The sequence below is a fragment of the Canis lupus genome, chromosome 26 (genome assembly GCF_003254725.2).
Source record: "Canis lupus dingo isolate Sandy chromosome 26, ASM325472v2, whole genome shotgun sequence".
NCBI lineage: Eukaryota > Metazoa > Chordata > Mammalia > Carnivora > Canidae > Canis > Canis lupus.
The window spans coordinates 1,307,692-1,328,365 of NC_064268.1; the positions used below are offsets into that span (position 1 = coordinate 1,307,692).

The window sequence follows — 20,674 nt, forward strand, 5'->3', positions numbered from 1 at the left end:
AACCAAGGATGGTGATAACCTGCCTTGGGGGTCATGTGACCTGGGGACCCTGGGGCTTTCTCCATGGAACGCCCAGCTCGAGGGACCACTTCATTGTCTCCTGTGGCTGATGGCGGGCAAGCACCTGCCAAGGCTCAGACTGTCCCACAGGATTAAGTGGAACCTGTTCTCCTGGGCCCTACTGAGATCCAGCAACTACCCCCATTCAGTTCTTAAAAATTCAAACACACGCATGTTGCCAGAAGACAGTGAGAAAAGTGATTCCCGTTGAATAGGAAACTCACTGCAATGCTCCTGCCCTTTCCGCAGTTCCACTCTTATGTATTTTGTATTTTGGGACTGTTTGCATCCATTTTGCATGCTTTTTGCAAAGCCATGGGTACTGTGTGTGAGGGGGGAGCTGGCACATTTGTTTTTGTTTTTTTTTTAATAATTTTTTTTTAAATTTATTTATGATAGGCACACAGTGAGAGAGAGAGAGGCAGAGACACAGGCAGAGGGAGAAGCAGGCTCCATGCACCGGGAGCCTGACGTGGGACTCGATCCCGGGTCTCCAGGATCGCGCCCTGGGCCAAAGGCAGGCGCCAAACCGCTGCGCCACCCAGGGATCCCAAGCTGGCACATTTGTAAGGGTGGTTTAGCCCAAGCACCCCTGAGCCGGGCTTGGGACACAGCCGACTGGGAGGCATGAGCCCATGTGGAAGGAGGACTCTGTTCCTGGGCAGGGGGAGCAGAGAAACAGGCTGGATCCCCAGCAGCTCTCCCTCGGCCCTGGTGGCAGGATGTCCACCAGCACCTGTGTCCCCTGACATGTGTCCTCCTGACAGCACTGTTGTGCGCGTGTCTGAATTCAGAACTTCAGTGTGGATGTGTGACAGTCTCACCCAGTAGGAGAAGGGCCACTGGGGTTGCCCAGGTGGGAGAGGTTGTGGCCTGGGCAGCACAGCAGGACGGGACCTGGGCGAGGGGATCAGACCTCACTGACAGGATGGGATGCGACTGAACAGGGTGTTAAGGACGACCCTGTGGGCTCATCACTGTCCCCTCCTGGCCAGGAGTGAAGGAGCCTACCCAGTGGGTAACACTGCCCCATCCTGTCCTTGGGGGACCAACATTTCTGCCACCAGCTCCTGACCCCCCTTCCTGCCAGCCCCCAGTCTCATCAACAAGGGAAGCATCCTGACCATGTTCACCAGGGTGGGGTCCCCTGAGCTGCTGGACACGGGTGCCCTGTGGGGCTTCTCAGGGTTTGGATACCTCTCTGTGTAGCGCGATCCACGGGGCTCCTGGTTGCTTTTGGGATCCTGCGGCAGGGCCTTTCTTACCACCTGCTCCTCATGAGGCAGGGCTGGCTCCCTGTGGGAAGCCTTCCAGGGTGAGTGGGGGCTGCTGTGGGGGGGCCAGCTGGATCCAGATCCCTCTCCCAGGGGTCACTTCCAGCCCTGAGAGCCCATTAACCACCACTGTATCTCTCATGAGTAAATAAAATAAACTCTTAAAAAAAAAAAAGAAAGTAGAAAGTCTTCACCAGATGTGCCCTTGTAGGCTGTGCTGAGAAGGTGAAGGAAGGGGCTGGCCAGGGGAGGTGACCTAAGGAGACAGGGACAGGAACACTTCCCTGGGCAGGGCTTGGAGCTGAGACTCTAGGGCTTGCAGGCAGAGGGAAGGAGGTCAGGGCCCTTGCAGGGAGGGGTGTGGTGACCTGGGACTGACCAGGTCCAGTGAATCTGGAACTCAGCCACTCTGGGGAGGTGGGAGATGCATCCAGGGTGGGGATCAGATGGCCAGGGCCCTGTCAGCCTGTGGGGGGAGGGAGCTCCTGCTAATTCAGAGCCCAAGCCCTGCTCTGCCCTGTAAAACATGCTCCCCGGCTCCCAGAGTGGGACCCTGACAGGTCCTGACACCAGGGATGCTGGTGGGGGCCCCAGGTGGGAGGGGCCTCTGGAAGAGGGCGTGTCCTTCCAGCTCCCCTGCTTCCCTGCAGAGCCCGCTCCAGGGATCGTAGCCCTGCCCAGGTGCCTGGCTCCCACAGTCCTGTCCCACACAGGGGTCCTGCTGTGGGCAGCTGGTGGTGGTCCTGCCCTGCCCAGTGTCCAGGATGCCCCGGCTCTGCTCACACCCCTCAGTCCCCCTCCTGGGGCCGGGGTCGCTGCCCACCTTCCTCCTGCCTCTGCTTATCTCTGCGTGGGTCATCCCTCTGCCCTTCCAGCCCTGCCACCATCTGTGTGACCACTTTCCCATTTTCCTGTCTAGATGCTGGTGTCACCGCACTTGAGGTTTGGGTACAAAGGGAAACCACAGAGGGGGCACAGAATATATTGGTGATTTTAGAGGTGACCGCTGACACAGAGCAGAAGATAAGGGGTGGTGAACAGAGGCAGGAGCCAGCAGGAGATCGCATGCAGTTAACCCAGCAGAGGTGAAGGTGGATGGGACCGGGCAGCAGTGCAGACGGATAGAGGTAGACACCTTCAATAAAGGTTAGGACAGAAACCCATCACTCCCTCCTCAGCCACCTGCCCTGGTAACTGGGACGGGGAACCACCTGTAGCCCGGGGCTGTGCCTGCTGACCCCAGGCCCTTTCTCAAGGCCACCTCTGCATGTGGTGCCTCACTGTCTTGACTCTTCCTATTTGAGGTCAAATGAAACAAAAATGAGAAATGCAGAAAGAAACTGTGGATGGCAAAATAGCTTCAGCCACCATCCGTCACTTTTACTGTTTCTCTAGACTTGTCTGCACAGAATGTCAATGTCCTGATGTTCAGGAACCTCCCTGCACCAAGGCCCGGCTGGAGTGGGGCACATCGGGAGGGAACTCCGGGGACCTCCTTTCTGCAGCCCCCTCCTCCAGGGGACAGGAGGACGCTGCCCCTGCTGGGGTTCATACAGGTGTACAGGAGCCAGGACAGCAGTGGGAGGCTGAAATTGGGACCAGATGCCAGGGGTAGAGCAGGGCACCGACCCAGCTCGGGAGGGTCGGGGTTGGCTCAATGGGGAGTTCAGACCCCCTCCCTCGGCTTGTGCAGAGGCAGAGACCGCTGCACCCAACAGAGGCGAGGTTATCAAGCCGCTGGGCAGCCTTCTGTGCGCCGGCGGAGCCCAGGTGGGAGCTAGGGATGGGGCCAGGCCGGTGGGCGGGGCTGGTACAAAGGTCAAGGCAGGGAAGGTGGGGTCAAGGCAGGGAGCCCCCCAGTGGGTGGAGTCTCGTGGGCGGGGCTGGAGCGGAGGGGCGTGGTCAGAAGGATGGGGCTAGCCTGGCTGCTGCATCCCAAGCGTCCTCCGGGCCTGAAGGTGCCTTCCACTGGCTTTGCTAGTTCCTTAATGCCCTTTTCCCATTCCATGCCCACTCTTAGGAAATCATAAAATTGTTAAATAGTATCTTTTTCATTTTTATTGAATTTTTATCATATATTTGAGTGTGTTTGAGACTAACACTTCCTTCTTAGGAAATCCTTGAACTGTGGTTAATGACTGTCTCTTTATTTGAAAGTGTTCTTGCAGAACGTCCATTGCTGTTTGGTGCGCATATATTTTAAATACAATAGAAGACCCTGTGTGATCTCTTTCATCCTGGCAAGAGACTTTTATTTTTACAAGTGATTGTGTTTGGGACCTGGGCTCCTGTTGCTCAGTGTACGAGACTTCCATCGTTCAGACCTGCATCGTCCTCCAAGGCTCGTCCCTCACACGCTCCCTCTGCACTGTCCCTGGAGGCCACCATCTCCTGCCATACTCAGGGCAGCCACTGCTGCGTGTCCCTGTGGGCCCGGGTCCGCATGTCCCCAGGCGCCTGGGACAGGACAATGCACCCCCAGCACCACCTGCTCTTCCACAGACCTCAGGGTCCTACACAGCTGCCAACCAGAGGCCCCCAGGCTGTGAGGAGACCCTGGCTGCAGAGCAGTAGTTCTCATTACAGAGACCTCTTCGTTATAGGGGGTTATAGGGGAAACCCCACACACGCAGGTCAGGGTGCAAAGTGCACATCCAAACGTGCAGCTGATGCTTCAGAGGGACACAATGGGGATGCACCCATGTCACTTCAGGTGGTTATGTGGAGACTACCAATACACAATGCCTGTTATGCTTTGATTTCACATGAATGACAGGTCATGTTTAGTCTATGTAGGTCCCATGTGCTGTGTTCCCAAACGTGGAGTCTGTTAGGAGGGCATGGGCTCATGGATGGGGTCCACTACTTGTGATGCTCCCTGAGCCCCCAAATGCAGACCACCTATGTGGGGTGGAGGTGACCACAGAGTGACAGGCGACACTGAGAGGGAAAAGTACTCAGATCATCCATGGAAACATTCTCCTGCGGTTCTAGTCTCTCTGGAAGATTCTCCGTAAGTGGGAACAGAGTAGCCTGCAGTTGAGGGGTGAGCAAGGCAGAAAAATATGGATTTCAGCATGCAGAGGCGTCCTCTGCATGTGTTCTTGCTGATGAGCAGCCAGGAGAGAGGAGGTAGCAGGAGGAGAGCAGGCAGGAGTCTCTGCAGGGCCACAGGGAGGGGAGGGCCCTGGGCAGCTCCTCCCGACACCCCCATGGGGAGACCTCTCACTCCATCCAGGGCACGATAAACTTCCCACTTCCAAAATTCCCTAAAAGTGAGTTTCTCTGGCTCTTCTTGGGGATTTGTGAATCTGACACTGTCTTTCAGAATGTCTCCAGTCTCCCTTCTTCCCAGCTGAGAACAAGAAATCAAGACAGTGGAGGAGGCAAGGAGCCGGGCCTAGAGATTTGACAGGGTTAATTAGTGTCAAGTTCAGGTCAGAGTGATCCATCACCTGAGCTCCTGGCTGTCCAAATTCCAAGGAGAAACAGCCGTAGGCCCAGTGAGTCAGAAACCCCCTCAGATGGGAAGGAATCCACACTGGACAGCTTTCATTCACTTGATAGATTCTTCTCAGCAATTCCCCTCTGGGTAATGAAATGTGTCTCCAAGGAAACTATTGACACCTGAATGGTGATTCCTGGGCTGTTTGAAATCCTGCTGAAAAGAATGTGGCAGGTGCCAGAGAGCCTTCTGGAACCTCCCAGCTCCACCCAACCAGCAGCTGGATGCAGCCAAGGGGTGACCCAGCCAGGCCAAGTGGAGCAGAGAGCCACCCGCTGGGGCCCACCTGAAATCTGACCTCAGAACTGTGGGAAATCAGGAACCACTGACATTTTAAGCCACAGCCCTTACAGGTTGATCTGTCCTGCCCCAAGAGAGAGCTGAGTCAGGGAGGGGCAGAGATGGAGTGACCTGGAGTTTAACCAGTGGGGCGAGGCTCCCAGGTAAGGTCGTCTGCTCCTCCTGGACTCGGGTCCCCTCCCCAGCCTCAGCTGGTCTCCTGCTCTGTGGACAGACCAGACGCAGCCTGGCCCCATGCCCGCCCCCTTCTGCAGGCAGGTCTTGCTGGCCCTCCTGGCAGCCACCTTCTGAATCCTATTCAGCCCCAGTGAGTCCTCCTAACAGTGCTCGATGATACGTCGAAATTAATATCTCCACCTGACTCGAGTGGTTTCATCTTTGATTCCTCCGTATCTCCAGGATGCCCGTGGGCACTTTAATTCATCTGTGACTTAACAAAGGGCTCTCCCAGTGTGGGAATACCTCCGGGTCACCTACGGAACAGCGCAGGCCACCTGAGATGTCTTCCTACTCCCCCTCCTGTGTCTACACTAACAAGATGTCTCTTAACGCCCTGCAGTGTCTACACTGATCAGGAATGCCTCTCTGATTCCTCTGCTGTATCTACACTGATCTGGGATATCCCTCCAGTTACTCCAGTGTGTTCACACTGAGGCTGTGTAGCTTCCTCACTGTGTCTGCATGGGCCTGGATTATTACCTGAGACCCCCTGATTTATGTATGTGGACCTAGGATGGTGCTGTGTTTACCCAGGTCAGGTAAAGGGAATAGGACCACATCCCTGGCTCCCCCAGTTTATCTAGAGTGAGTGACCAAGAAGGTCTCCATAGTTTCGTGGTGGGTTGATGATCTGGGATTTGGCCCTACACCCCAAGGTGTATCTACACTGGTCTGGGTGTCTCCCAAGTCCCCTGCTGTGTCCATACTGAACTGGAGATCTTTCTTACACTGGGCCATCTCCTTAGTACTCCTATTGGGTCTACACTGGCCTTGGATGTCATGGTTCCTCTTCAGTGTCTACATCAACCTTAGTTATCTTCCTTCCAACTCTATTTTACTTATACTGCCCCCCCCTTCCTGTGTCTACACTGACCGGATGGTATCCTCCTTCCCCCCCCCCCATGTCTACACTGACTTAGTGGTCTCTCCCCATCCTCTACTCTGTCTACAGTGATCTGCTCTGTCTATACTAACCCAGTAGTCTCCTCCTCTCCTTGCTCTGTCTGTACTGACCCAGTGGTCCCCAGCCCCCCACTGTGTTTTCACTGGTTTCCTGAGCCCCTTGGGCCTGCACTGGCCCCAACTCCATCAGGGATTGCTATGAACCACCCGGAGCAGGTGCTCTGGGCCCCTCCCTGCCCACAGGCCCGTGGTTCTCAGCCAGGAGCACTGGCTCCAGTCTAGAGACTCAGTTCAGGACTCCTCCCCCACCTGTGAATCCGTTGCAGACAAACTGTCCTTCGTCAGCAGGTGGACAAACTCCCACCTTAGCCCTGGGCCAGGTGCCAACCCTCCCACCCTCAGCTGCACTGTCCGCATGACTGTTCTTGAGCTTTCCTGGTTGCTCTCTGCTTCATCTGCCTTTCAGGAGGGCCTCAGCCGGGACTCAGAGGGGGAGAGGGGGAGTATTTCCTGCCCCACATGAACAAGGAACAGCCCCGCCTCCCACCTGAGCCCTAGGCCAGGTGATGGCCCTCCCACCCTCAGCTGCGCTGTCTGCTGTCCACTGTCCCGTGAGCGCAAGGCCGCCTGGGCCCGAGCCGCTGAGCCCAGGCAGCAAGGCCTGGAGGGAGGAGTGTTCCTTCTGGGCCCTGAGGATGGGTCTTTGGCCCCACCGGTAACTGCGGTGCCCAGGCCCCTGAACCCTGACACCAAGCCCAACAGATGGGGAGTGAGTTGGGGTCAGTGGTCACTGTGTGAGGCCTGTGGAGTTCCAGATGCTCCTCCCTGCACCTCAGGAGCAGCCAGGAGGGTTCAGGCCCCTTCCCACAATCCAGGCCTCTGAGAACCCCCGGATGAGTTTCCCCCAGGTGAGATCCCCCAGGGGAGGCTCTCAGAAGCAGAGGCTCCCCCCACACCCCACGTCCCCAGGTGAGGCCCCAGGAGAGCTGCCCTTGGGGGTCTGAGCCCACGGACTTGATGGGGAGCAGGCCTGGGGCCCGAGGTCTCCTGGGAGGGAGGATGATGTGTCCCCTGCTGTCACACTCAGACTATGTCTCTGCCTGCAGGAACGGGGCTGAGTGGGACGGCAGAGACTGGGGTTTGTACCAGCCGTGGCTCAACACCCAGAGGACACCTGGTCTCCAAGCCCCTGCCCTCTGCTCCTGGGGCACTCAGGGCTGGCCAAGGGGCAGGAAGTGTGTCCCTGGGCTTCATGCACAACTGCCTGAGACCCCAGGTGACTGGCTTGGCAATAACTGCCCCCGAGTGTGAGTCGGGGCCACGTGACACCCGCGGCTCAGCCCGAGGACGCTCGGCAGGTGTGTGTGCTCTGCTCTGTGACCTGAACTGCAGGTGTGAGCAGCAGACGGAGGAGGGTGAACGTCAGGAGGGCTCATCGAGCTCCTTGGTAGGGTGGGGCTCTGAGGTTTCAGGAGGGTAGAGCAGGTCTCCTTTCTCAGGGCCCAGCCTGAGATTGGAGTCACAGGGTGACCTGCTCCCTAGACCCACCCCGGGGGCTGCACGTCGGGGGCAGCAGAGCCCAGACCCCAGGCTGAGGGTCAGTCCTTCCCTTGTGTCATGAACCACCAGGGAGGTGGCGGCAGGTTAGAGCTCAGGAGCAGGCAGAGAGCCAGCCTGGCACCTGGCGGGATCCCTCTCAGCCCCACCCCTCCCTCTGATCTGTCCTCTGGAGCCCTGCCTGGGGCCTGGGGTGGGCAGTTTGCTCTGCCCTGAGGCTGCAGGGGCGAGGGGAGGGGCTCTGTGGGGACAGGTAGAGCGGAGCAGGAGTCCTGGGACACCTGCCTGCTCAAGGCTGGGGGTCTCTGGGAGCAGGGGCGGCTGGGGTGGGGGCTCAGCTGGAGATGACCAGACTCAGGAAAGCAGGCAGAGGGGGTGCAGAGGGAGCAGTGCTCTCTGCAGAGTTGGGCCAGCAGGGAGGTGTTTCCCACAGTCCCGTGGGAGGCTACCCCAGGGGTGGTGAGCTCCCCGTCACCAGGAGGATCCGAGCAGACATGGCTGATTGACCTGCAGTCAGAGGCCTGGTCCTCGGGGAGAGGCTGGCCCCGACCAGGTCCCCATGAGGCTTCCCTGATGAGAAATGTGTGCAGTGGCACCTGGAAAGCTTTGGGCCCTCCCTGCCAAGGTGGCCTCGGGGTCTGGGATGGGGATGGAGGACCCCCTGCCTCTGCAGCTGCTCCGGGGTCTGAGAGCCCCAGGCCTAGGCCCCTGCTCCATGCAGGCAGGGCTCTGGGAGGGCAGGGGTCTCTGTCTCTGTCCTGGATCCTGCACCCCACCCCTGGGCAGGGACGGCATCCAGCTGGTTTCTGATTCCAGAGCTCAGGTCAACCGGGCCCCCCAGTCCCTGTAGCACACGTGGGGAAGGGGAGGGAGGAGGCCTAGAGAACCCTGTCCCTTGGGCAGCCCCCCCTCGGCCTCACCCCCGAGGCAGGACAGGGACCTGGGGGCAGGTATCTGGGCGGAGAAGGTGCTCAGGTGCACAGGGCGGGTGCTCAGGAAGCTGACGCTGCTCCCTGTGCTGGCAGGTAGACAGACGCAGAGATGGCAGGACCCAGTCCAGGTCTCAGGAGAGGCCCCCAGACCCTGCATGCCATGTGGGAAGTCAAACCTATTCCCCAGGGGGAGCCCATCCACCTGGAGGCCGAGGCAAGGAGGGAGCCCCAGATGCCTCCAGGAAGTGATCCCAGCACCCACTCCCGGCTGCTCACGGTGACCCCAGGGCAGCATAGAGGCTGGGATGATCTGTGAGCTCCGTTGACCAGGCCAGGAGCGCTCCAGCTTGGAAGAGGCCCCACAGGGGTGGGGAGAGGGGGTCTGGGGAGAGTTCTCAGGTGGGGGCCCCAGAACACCCTTGGGGGCCTGCCTGGGAGCCCTCGAGGGTCACCTGCGCTTCATGCCCCAGGAACTGACTCTCCTGGGGGGGGGGTGGAAGCTGTGTCCCACCTGCCTCCTGCCCAGTGCTACCTGTGAGAGCCCCCACCCAGTTGAGGGGCTGGGGCGCTAGACTTGGGGTTTGCAGAGAAGACCTCAGGCGGCTCCTCAGACCCCACTAGGAACCGGGGTTTAAGCCCCAAACACCCTGTCTGCTACTTCAGTAAATGTCCCAAGGTGTTCCAAGTGCACAGCCCTCAGACCACCATCTGCCCACCCTCTCTGGGCCCAGGCACCTGCAGGTCCCAGGGACCCCTCAGCTGGGGAAGAAGCATTTGTTATTCTGCCCTCTGTCAGATTTGGTGATTTCACATACAGCTTTGCTATATCATTCAAAAGTTACTTAAAAATATCATTTGCCTAGAGTTTACTAAACTTTCAGCAGAACATTAAATTCTTATATTTTGCATACAAATTTAATGTTAATAAAAAAGATTGCTAAGATGGTTATAAGTAAGTACATTTCCTAACAACCCAAGAAAGTTAATTTAAATAGTTCAGTAGGAAGCATGAAAATCAAACCAGATGTTTCTGCCTAAGGACAATGCATTTAAAGACTTATGGATTATTTATTCCCTTAGTTTCTCTTCAAATGCAACCATAAATCAATATTATTTTATTTTGAATAAATATTAATTTCTTAAAGGAAATACACAGATGTTCTGGTTTCCCACCTAGGTTTGAGTTATAACTGACATTGAACACTGTGTATTTAAGACGTACAAAGTGGTAATTTCACAGAAGCCTATATTGCAAAATGATTACAATTAGGTTAGTTAACACCTCCATCATGTCACATAATCACTGGTTTCTTCTTTTTTGTACAATTAAGATCTCTCTCAGCAACTTTCAAGTACACAACACAGCATTGTGAACTGTGGTCACCATGCCGTATGGTAGAGCCCCAGAATTTATTGGTCTTGTGACAAGAAGCTTGTGCCCTTGGACCAACAGCTCCCGTTTACCCCCAGCCCTGGGCCACCACCATCCTACCCTCTGTTTCTGGGTTTGGGTTTTTTAGATTACTTGTAACTGAGATCACACAGTGTTTTTCTCTAACTTACTTCACTGAGCATCATGCACTCAAGTTGCATCCATGTTGTCTCCAATGGACACTTTTTCTTCTTTCTTCTGGCTGAATAATGTGTGTGTGTGTGTGTGTGTGTGTGTGTATGTCTGTGAATACTCAACCTCTTTGTCCCTTCTTCTGTAGATGGACATTTATGTTGTTCCCATGTCTTGCCTAATGTGAATAATGGTAAACTGAACACCAAGATCCTGATTTCATTTCCATTAAATATACACCCAGAAGGATTGCCAAATTGTATTGATGTCTCCATTTTTATCTTTTTGAGGACTCTCCATAAGGTTTTTCACAGTGGCTGCACCACTTTGCATTCCCACCAGCAGTGCATGAGGGTTTCTTTTTCTCCACATCCTCGCCAACACCTGTTATTTCTTGTCTTTTGGACGATAGCCATTCTGACAGGTGTGAGGGGATGTCTCACTGTGGTTTTGATTTGCATTTTCTTGATAATTAGTAGAGTGTCTTTTCATGTATGTGTTGGCCATTTGTATGTTCTCTTTGGAAAATGTTATTCAGGTCCTCTGACCATTTTTAAAAATGGATTTATTTGGGTTTTGTTTGGGATTTTTTTGGTGGTCTCTCTCTCCCTCCACCCTCTTTCTTCCTGATGTATTTTGGCTATTAACCCCTTACAAGATAGATGGTTTGCACACATGTTCTCCCGTTCTGTACGTTGCCTTTTCATTTTGTGGATGGTTTTCTTTGCTGTGGAGAGGCTTTATAGTTTGGTGTAGCCTGCTTCTTTAAAAGTTTGTTGTAGTCTTATATGGATGGGTTCACTTCTGGGCTTTTGATTCTGTTCTGTATCTGTTTTTAAGCTAGTACCATACTGTTTTGACTGTAATTTTAATATAGTTTCAAATCAGGAAGTATGATGCCTCCAGCTTTCTTCCTTTTCAGTATTTCTTTAACCATCCAGGGTCTTTTGTGGTTCCATACAAACTTTAGGATTTTTTCTTCTATTTCTGTGAACAATGTCATTGGAATTTTGATAGAGATTATGTTGAATCTATAGATGCCTTTGGGTAGTATGAACATTTTAAACCTATTTATTCTTCTATTCCATGGGCATGGGATAGCTTTCCATTTGTGTCTTCTTCAGTTTCTCTCATCAAGGTCTTGTAATTTTTAGTATACAGATTTTTCACTTTTTTGGTTAGATTTATTCCCAAATACCTTATTGTTTTTGGTGCTATTGTGAATGTTTATTTTTTTCCCTCTAAAGTTTCATTGTTTGTGTATAAAAGGGCAACTGGTTTCTATGTGCTGATTTTGTATCCTGCAACATAACTGCATCATTGATTAATTGTAACAGATTCTCACTGGAATCTTTAGGATTTTCTATATATAAGGTCCTATCATCTGCAAATAACAATAGTTTTACTTCATCCTTTCTGATTTGGATATATTTTGTTTCTTTGTCATGCCTGATTGCTCTGGCTGGGACTTCCAGTGCTGTGTTGAATAGGAGTGGCTGGAGTGGACATCCTTGTCTTGTTCCGACCTTAGAGGAAAGGCTCTCAACCGTTCATAGTTGAGCATGTGAGCAGTGGGCTTGTCATGTGTGGGCTTCCTTGTGAGGATGTACGTTCCTTCTATACCCAATGTATTGAGAGCTTTTATCATGAAAGGATGTTGTATTTTTTTCAAATGTTTTTTCTGAGTCTAGTGAAATGGTCTGATCTTTATCTTTCCTTCTATTAATGTGGTGTATCATGTGTATGATTTGCGTATGTGAGATCTTCTTAGCATCCCAGGGATAAATCCCACTTGATCATGGTGTGTGATCATTTTAATGTAATATTGAATTCAGTTTGTTAATACTTTGTTGAGAATCTTTGTGTTTATATTCATCAAGGATATTGGCCAGTAGTTTTCTTATAGTGTCTGTCCTTAGTGGGCTTTGGGATCAGAGTAATACTGGCCTCATAAACAGAACTTGAATATTCTTTCCTCTTCAGTTTTTTTGGGAAAGTTTGAGAAGTATTGGCATTAATTCTTTAAATGATTGGTAGAATTCACCAGTGGGCCACCTGGTCCTGGGCTTTCGTTTGTTGGGATGCTTTTGACTATTCATTCAATCTCCTCACTTATTGGTCTGTTCATATTTTCTATTCCTTCCTGATTCTGTCTTGGTATGTTGAACATTTCTAGCAATTTATCCATTTCTTCTGGATTATCCAATTTGTTGGTGTATAATTGCTTGTAGTAATTTGTTAGGATCCTTTGTATTTCTGCGCTATCAGTTCTCATGTCTCTTATTTCCGATTCTAAGTATTCTCCCCTTTTTTTCTTAGTCTAGATCAAGTTTTATCAATTCTGTTTATCTTTTAAAAAAACCAGCTTGTTCTTTCATTGATCATTTTTATTTTTTCTAGTCTCTATTTTTTTTTTAAAGATTTTATTTATTTATTCATGATAGTCACAGAGAGAGAGAGAGAGGCAGAGACACAGGCAGAGGGAGAAGCAGGCTCCATGCACCGGGAGCCCGATGTGGGATTCGATCCCGGGTCTCCAGGATCGCGCCCTGGGCCAAAGGCAGGCGCCAAACCGCTGCGCCACCCAGGGATCCCTCTAGTCTCTATTTTATCTCCATTCTGATCTTTGCTATTTCCTTCCTTCTGATAAATTTGGCTTTGTTTTTTCTTCTTTGCCTCATTCCTTGAGGTGTAAAATTAGGTTGTTCATTTGAGATCTTTTTTTTAAAAAAATATGCATTTATCACTAAACCTTCCCTCTCAGAACAGCTTTTTAAAAATATTTATTTGAGAGAGAGAGAGAGAACAAGTAAGGAGAGGGGGCAGAGGGAGAAAGAGGAGGAGGGGCAGAGGGAGAAGCAGACTCCCCGCTGAGCAGGGAGCCTGACAAGGGGCTCAATCCTAAGACCTTGAGATCATGACCTGAGCCGAAGGTAGATGCTTAAGCTACTGAGCCACCCAGGCACCCCCCCGCCCCCCAGAACAGCTTTTACAGCATCCCATAGGATTTAATGTACTGTGTTCCATTTTCAATTATTTCAAGATTTTTTTGTTTGGTTTCCACGTGTTTGTAAATATTTCCCTTTTCCTTCTATTACTGATTTCCAGTTTCATAACACTGCAGTTGGAAAATATAGTCGGTATGAATTCAGTCTTCTTAAATTTGCTAAGACTTGTTTTGCGGCCTGTCATATGATCCATCCTGGAGAATGTTTGTGTACATTTGAGAAGAATGTGCATTCTGCTGCTGTAGTTAAAATGCTCAATAAATGTCTGTCAGGTCCATTTGGTCTAATGTATGGTTCAACTCCAATGTCTTCTTGTTGATTTTCTGTCTGGATGATCTATCCATAGCTGAACATGGTTGTTAGAATCTTCTATTATTATTATATTATCTTCCCCCCCTTCACATCTGTTAGTATCTGCTTTGCTTAATACGTTTAGGTACTCCAATACAAGTGCATATACATTTATAATTGTTACATCTTCATGATGAGTTGACCCCTTTATCATTATATAATGATTTTTGTTGTGTCTTACTGTTTTTGGTTTAAAGTTTATTTTGTCTGACATAAGTAGAGCTACTCTGTTCTCTTTTGGTCTCTGCTTAAACTACATCTTCCTCCTTCCCTTCCCTTTGAGCTTATGTGTATAATTAAAATTGAAGCGAGTCTCTTGTGGGTAGCATGAAGTTGGGTCTTGTTTGTTTATAATTCAGCCACACTGTGCACATTTATTGAAGAATTCAACCCATTTACATTTAAAGTAATCACTGATAGGCAAGGACTTACTGGTGCCATCTTACCAATTGCTTTCTGGCTGTTTGTGGTTCCTTGTTATTTTTCTTTCTCTCTTCCCCACCTCTGTGGATTGGTGATATTCTTTGGCAGTATTGTTCCAATTCCTTTTGCTTTATCTTTTGTGAATCCACTCTAGGTTTTTGCTTTGTGATTATTATGAGGATTATATAAAACATCCCTTAGACATAGCCGTCCATTTTACACTGGTAGTAACTTAACTCTGCCCCCTTTGCTCCCTCTGTTTATAGTTTTAATGCCACAGTTTACCTCTTTTTATATTGTGTATTCATTAAAAAATTAGAGTAGGTATGGATATTTTTTATACTTTTATCCTTTAGTCTTTATACTACAGTTAACAGGTTAACACACTATCCTATTACAGAATTAGAGTTTTTTTCATCCAACTACATGTTTACCATTTCCATTGCATTAGATATGTTCATATGTTTTCATGTCATTGATTAGCATCCTCTGACTTCAGCGAGAACACTTTTTTTTAAAGATTTTATTTATTTATTCATGAGACACACACACACAGAGAGAGAGAGAGAGAGAGAGAGGCAGAGACACAGGCAGAGGGAGAAGCAGGCTCCATGTAGGGAGCCTGACGTGGGACTCGATCCCTGGTCTCCAGGATCAGGCCCTGGGCTGAAGGGGGCGCTAAACCGCTGAGCCACCTGGGCTGCCCGGCGAGAACATTTTTCAGCATTTCTTATAAGGCAGATCTAGTGTGATGAACTCTGCAAAGCATTTGTTTGAGAAATTTTTATTTTGCCTTCATTTTAAAGGACTTCACTGGATAGTGTATTCTTGGCAGGCTTTTTTTTTTTTTTCTTTTGACACTTTGAATGTGTCATCCCACTCTCTACTGGCCTGTAAGGTTTCTGCTGAGAAATCCACTGATCACCAGTGTGGGTTCCTTTGTAGATAACTCTCTCTTTTTTCTCTTGTGCTTTCAGGATTCTGTCTTTGCCTTTGACAGTTTCATTATAATGTTTTGGGGGAGATTGCTTGAAATATTGAGATGATCTATTCACTTCATGAATCTGGATGTCCAGATCTCTCTGCAGGTCTGGGAGATTCCCAGCTATCATATCTCCAAATGAACTGCCTTCCCCCTTCTTCCTCTCTTGCCCTTCTGGGACTCCAATGACTGGTGGCTCTTTTGATGGTGTCCCACAGATTATATAAGCTGTCTTAGCTTTTTTCATTCTCTTTGTTCTCTGACTATGCTGTTTTAAAGCTCCTGTCCTATGACTCACTGATGGCTTTCTGCTTTCTGATCTGTTCTGGTGTGGATACCCTCTATTGCACCCCTCATTTCATTCACTGACTTCTTCAGCTCCAGAATTTGTTTAGTTCTCTCTCCTGATTCTACCTCTTTGTTAAATTTCTCTTTTCTTGATTTCATTGAATTGTCTATGTTTACTTGTAACTCATTAGCCTCCTCAAAAGAGCTATTTTGAATTCCTTATCATGTAAATTACAGATCTCTATGTCTTTGGGATCAGCTACTGAAAGATAATTGGGATCTTTTGGTGATGTCACATTTCCTTGTTTCTTTATCTTCCTTTGAGTTTTGTGTTGCTGCTTTTACATTTGATGTAGCAGTCACCCCTCTAATCTTTACCAGCTGCCTTCAGGTGAGAGTACTTTTTCTTGGCCCTGCTATATATTTATTCTGTGGCTTTCTCCAACCTTGTTTGGATATACCTGTTCTAAGCTTCCTGCTCCCTCTTGTGGCAGAATTCTTAAGCTTGTAGGTCTTCTCTTGTTTGATCTTACAACACCCCAAACCAATTGTTGGAAACCTCTCTTGCTTTCCTGAAGGTGTTGCTACAGCTCAGGACTGTGGATTTTCCCACACCCTGGCCTGTTTTCTGTGGGTACTCCCTGTCAACCCAAGCTTACTCTCCTGCTGCCCCAGGAGTGTGCATAAGCAGCTGGCCACAGGGTGGGGAGGGAGAGGTGGGTTTGACACGTAGGCTTTGGGAATGCCCTTGGTCCAGTGGAGGGATCCTCAGAAGTTTTCCCAGTGGCTGTGATCAGGCTTCCTGCTGGAGTCCAGAATGCAGTCATAGGAACGGCATCTCTTTAATGCTCTCTGATATTCTTATTTCTTTCCTGATGATCTTCTTACCCCAGTCATGAAGCCCCTTTAATACTTGGCCCCACAAGAGAGAAATGGGTTTCTTTAGCAGCATTCTGCATAGCTGGGGAAGTCATGTACTCACCACTGTCCATTTCTCCAGCAGAAGAGATGCTGTCTCCTACATCTCTGAGCTGTGCCATTTTGGAGGGAGGGTTGGGGCCTGGCAGGGTTTCTTTTACCCACTCCATTGTGTTCAAGCTCTCTCTCTCTATATATATATCTCATATGTCTATATATCTCATATATAATTTTTTCCCAACAGAGTGCTCAACTCCTCTGGAAACCTGGCTTTCTACAAAGGCTGTCTTGCCCATGGGTGTCTGCCCAAGTCAGCATTCTCCAAGTGCACCCAGGCCACAGGCAAGAGGGACTGGAGCCAGTTCATAGGGGCCTGCCAGTTACAAAGCGCGTACTGTGGTCTGCCTGCCTATTACCCAAAGTACAGTAGGTGAGATCCTGCCAGGTCCCTTGTGTCTTATTAACCTGAAATGTGTCTCCCTAATGCCCCAAGTGTGTACACTATGATGTTAAATGTCTCCATAATTCCCCAAAGTGTTGACACTGAACTGGCATGTTTCCCTAATTCTCATGTTTGTCTACACTAACCTGGGATGTCTCTCTAATTCTCCAGGAGTGTGTAGTCAATCTTGGGATGTCTCATTAAATATCTATAAATGTCTACTCATTTTTGGAATGTCTCCTTCATTCCCCAGATATATCTACACTGAACATGGTTGTCTCCCCATCCACCCCACCCCATGTGCTACAGTGGCATACCATATCTCCCTTATTCCCCATGTGGTCTACATTGATCTGGCATATCTCCGTAATGTCCTAGATGTTTATGCTGACTTGGGATATTTCTCTAATCCCCAGATGTCTGTACACTCACTTGGGAAGTCTTCCTAATTATCAAAGTAAGAGAATATAATCTGGGATGCCTCTCTATGTACCAAGTCTATCTACACTGACCTAGAACTAATTCCCAAGGTGACTGTAAAGTGACATGAGATGTATGCCTAATTTGCCAGTTGTGTCTACCCTGACCTGGGATATCTCTTGTATTCCCCAGGTGAATCTACAATGACCTGGTATATCTCCCTATTTGCCCAAGAGCATTTACTCTGACTTGAATTATATCCCTATTTCCCCAGATTTATCTACACTGACATGGAATTTCTAATTTCCCCAGTTGTCTATACTTATGTGGGACAATTCCCTAGTTCTCCTGGTGTATATATTGTGAATTTACCCTGATATGGATATTACTCTATTTCCATAGGATTTTCTACTCTGTGAAGTCTCCGTGTCACCCATGTGTCTACCAACCTAGAGATTTTCTCTCATAACCCAAGTGAGACTAGCTGATCCTAAGTTGTCTTCCAACTCCCCTGAATTGTGTATACACTGAACCGTGATGTTTCTTTTATTTCCAGGTGTATCTATAATGACCTAGGATGTTTTCCTTATTACTAAGATGTGTATACTCTGATTTTGGATATCTGCCTAGTTCCCCAGGAGGGTTTACACAGACCAAGGATATCCAATTCTCAATGCGTATTCTAATGTGGGATGTCTCCCTAATTGCCAAAGTGTGTCTACCCTGACCTGATCTGTCTCCCTAGTTCCCCAGATGTATCTACTATGACACTGCATTTTTCCCAATTTCCATGTGTGTCTACTATGACCTGAGATCTAACTAATTACCAACTGTTGAACTGGCTTGAGATGATTTCCTAATAGCCCAGGTTTTGTCTACTTGAACAGGAATGTCTCCCTAATATCTCAAGTAACCTAAGTGGACTTGGGATGTATCCCTATATACCCATTTGAGTTTACACTGACTTGGGATGATTTCTATGTTCCCCAAGTGTGTATTCCATGATCTGAGGTGTCTCTCTGATATCCCGTGTGTTTTTATACTGACCTAGAATGTCTAATCATCTGAATGTCTACTCGGCTAGAGTGTCTCATTAATTACTCAGGTGTGTCTAGATTTTCTCCATAATTCCCAGGTGACATCCTCTGACCTAGGATGTCTCATTAATTCCACAGGTTTACCTACAATGACCTGGGATGTCTTGATAGTCTTAGCAGTGTCTACAGGGATTTTGGATGTCTTCCATTTCGCCAGGTGTCTCCACTCCAAACTAGGCTATCATCTTAATTCAAAAGGTGTGTCTCTTCTGACCTGGGATGACTCCAAATTCCCCAGTTGTTTCTACCCCAAATATGGGGTATCTTGCTAGATCCCCAGATGTTTAACTGACTTAAAATAAATTTAACCTAGGTTTTCTACTTCGGTGTTAGATGTCTACCTAATTTCCCATGTTTGTCTATACTGATCAGGGACTTCTAATATCCAAAGTGTGTCTATTGTGATCTGAGTTGTCACCCTTGATATGTCAATTCTGATATGCAATTTCTAATTTTCCAGATGTGTATAATCATACCTGGAATATACTTCACTTACTTTATTTAGTGATTCACATATCAGGCAATATCTAATTTAGCAGATAGAAAGGAGCACTGAAGACCTGAACAAGACAAAATTTTATAAACCAGGTGGGAAGGAACATGAAGTTACACTGGGCATTTGCTGACTGGTTAGGCTTGGTTACTCTTCTTATATAGGGCACAGGAAAGTCTTGGAGTAGGTCAGGTAACTTGTGTGATTGGTTGACCTAGACCTACCTTTTCTGGGAGAGCAGAGCATAGACCATGAAATTTTGGTTTGCTAAGTGGGGCTTAACATTACAGATTATTTTGGGCCTAATCTAGTTACTTTAAGCAATTCTCCCTTTTGATCAGACTCAACTTACTGAGAGGTGTGACCAAATCTAAGGCTAAAGCACTACTCTCAGTCACTGCATTTATGGTCTCTGTTGGTGTTTTTATACTGACTTAGAATGTCTAATCATCTGAGTGTTGGTGTCTACAGTATTTGCAGGTCATGAGGTTAGGCTCATATCCTTGTAGATGGCCATTTTCTCTTTCTTTTGGTGTTCCAGTTTCTTTTCTTTTTTTTTTTAATTTTTATTTATTTATGATAGTCACAGAGAGAGAGAGAGAGGCGCAGAGACATAGGCAGAGGGAGAAGCAGGCTCCATGCACCGGGAGCCTGATGTGGGATTCGATCCCGGGTCTCCAGGATCGCGCCCTGGGCCAAAGGCAGGCGCCAAACCGCTGCGCCACCCAGGGATCCCGGTGTTCCAGTTTCTGAGAGAGAATCTGTCAGCTGGCCAGTGGTTGGTTGTGAACATGTATTCAAGACTTTTGAGAGGATGCAGTGCACCAGGGAGACTGGTGATGATTATAGAAAGAATAGCAGCCAAAGTTCAGAGTGTACACTGAAGTCAAGGTCCCCAGGTCCCAAACTAGCTGAAATCAGCCATAGAATGACCCAGGGTTAGGTTTAACCTGCTTTAGCCAACTGTCTTGTTTAACTATCTCAAGCAATGGTGAGTTGACTTCTCCTGAAGTCTTTATCCAAGTACAACAAGAGGTATTGGCTACAGCATAAATACCCTCATGCCCAGCAAGGAGATAGTCAAGAGCTATCCTGTTGTCTAAGACAGCTTTGGCAAGTGAATGCAAAGGTGTTTGCTGGGCAGCTATGGCTTTGGTAGTGAACACTGCTATTTCCCCTAGTATAAGCAATAGATTCCTAATCATGGCTCTGTTGGCACTGGCTCCCAACCACAGTAATAAGGATCTGCCAAAGGAGGCAAAGCCTGAGTCACATATACCTCCTGGTCATCCCTGTTTAAGTCTATTATGTGTATTGAGAGGTGCTGCACAGTGTAAAGCCTCAGTTTGGTTGTGGCCTGAGGTGTGACCAGGTAGCCCAGACCACAGCTTTTACCCACTTTCTTCTAGACACCGAGCTGCCCATGCATAAGGACACTAGCCCTCTGCAGATAAATATGTACCCAGGAGGAGCTTGGACCATGCTGCCAAAAGAGGTATTCCCATGGTGGAAGCTGTCAGAGTGGCTTTGAACTGGAAGGATGACAGCCCTGGAGGTCAGGGCTGGGGAGTAAGGGCCTGGAGACCTCACGGGTGGCTTTGTCTTGGTTACTCTTGCCTTGTCTTTCTTTCTTTGTCTAGAACCTGGATGTAAGGTTTCCCAGGTTTGTTAACCAAAGACAAGGAAGTGGGCAGACAAGGGAGGCCCTAATAACAGAGAGCAAGCAGAGGCTGTTTCTCTGGAAAGCAGGGATAAGTCTGTGATGCCCTGAGAGATGTGAACAATGGCATCTTTCTGGAACAGAGCAAGGCAAAGATGGACAAAAGAATCATAAAGACCTTCGCATAGTGTAAAAATTAAGGTAAGAATTAGGAAAAAGAGATGAGGAATGGAAAGAAGCTTTATTTTTCCAGCTTTAATGAGAAATAATTGATGTAT

General features: G+C 48.8%; 1 protein-coding gene across 2 annotated transcripts in view; it reads left to right on the forward strand.

The window, feature by feature from the left end:
- The window catches only part of LOC112676390 (uncharacterized), a 535,411-nt gene extending 522,551 nt beyond the window's left edge, over nucleotides 1–12,860 (forward strand). The window contains exon 7 of one of the 2 annotated variants that reach the window (XM_049102206.1): nucleotides 12,759–12,860. The gene's annotated coding sequence lies outside the window, so the exon portion shown is untranslated. The remainder of the gene's footprint in view (nucleotides 1–12,758) is intronic. The other variant, XM_049102211.1, reaches the window with a different exon arrangement.
- The last annotated feature ends 7,814 nt before the right edge of the window (nucleotides 12,861–20,674 follow it).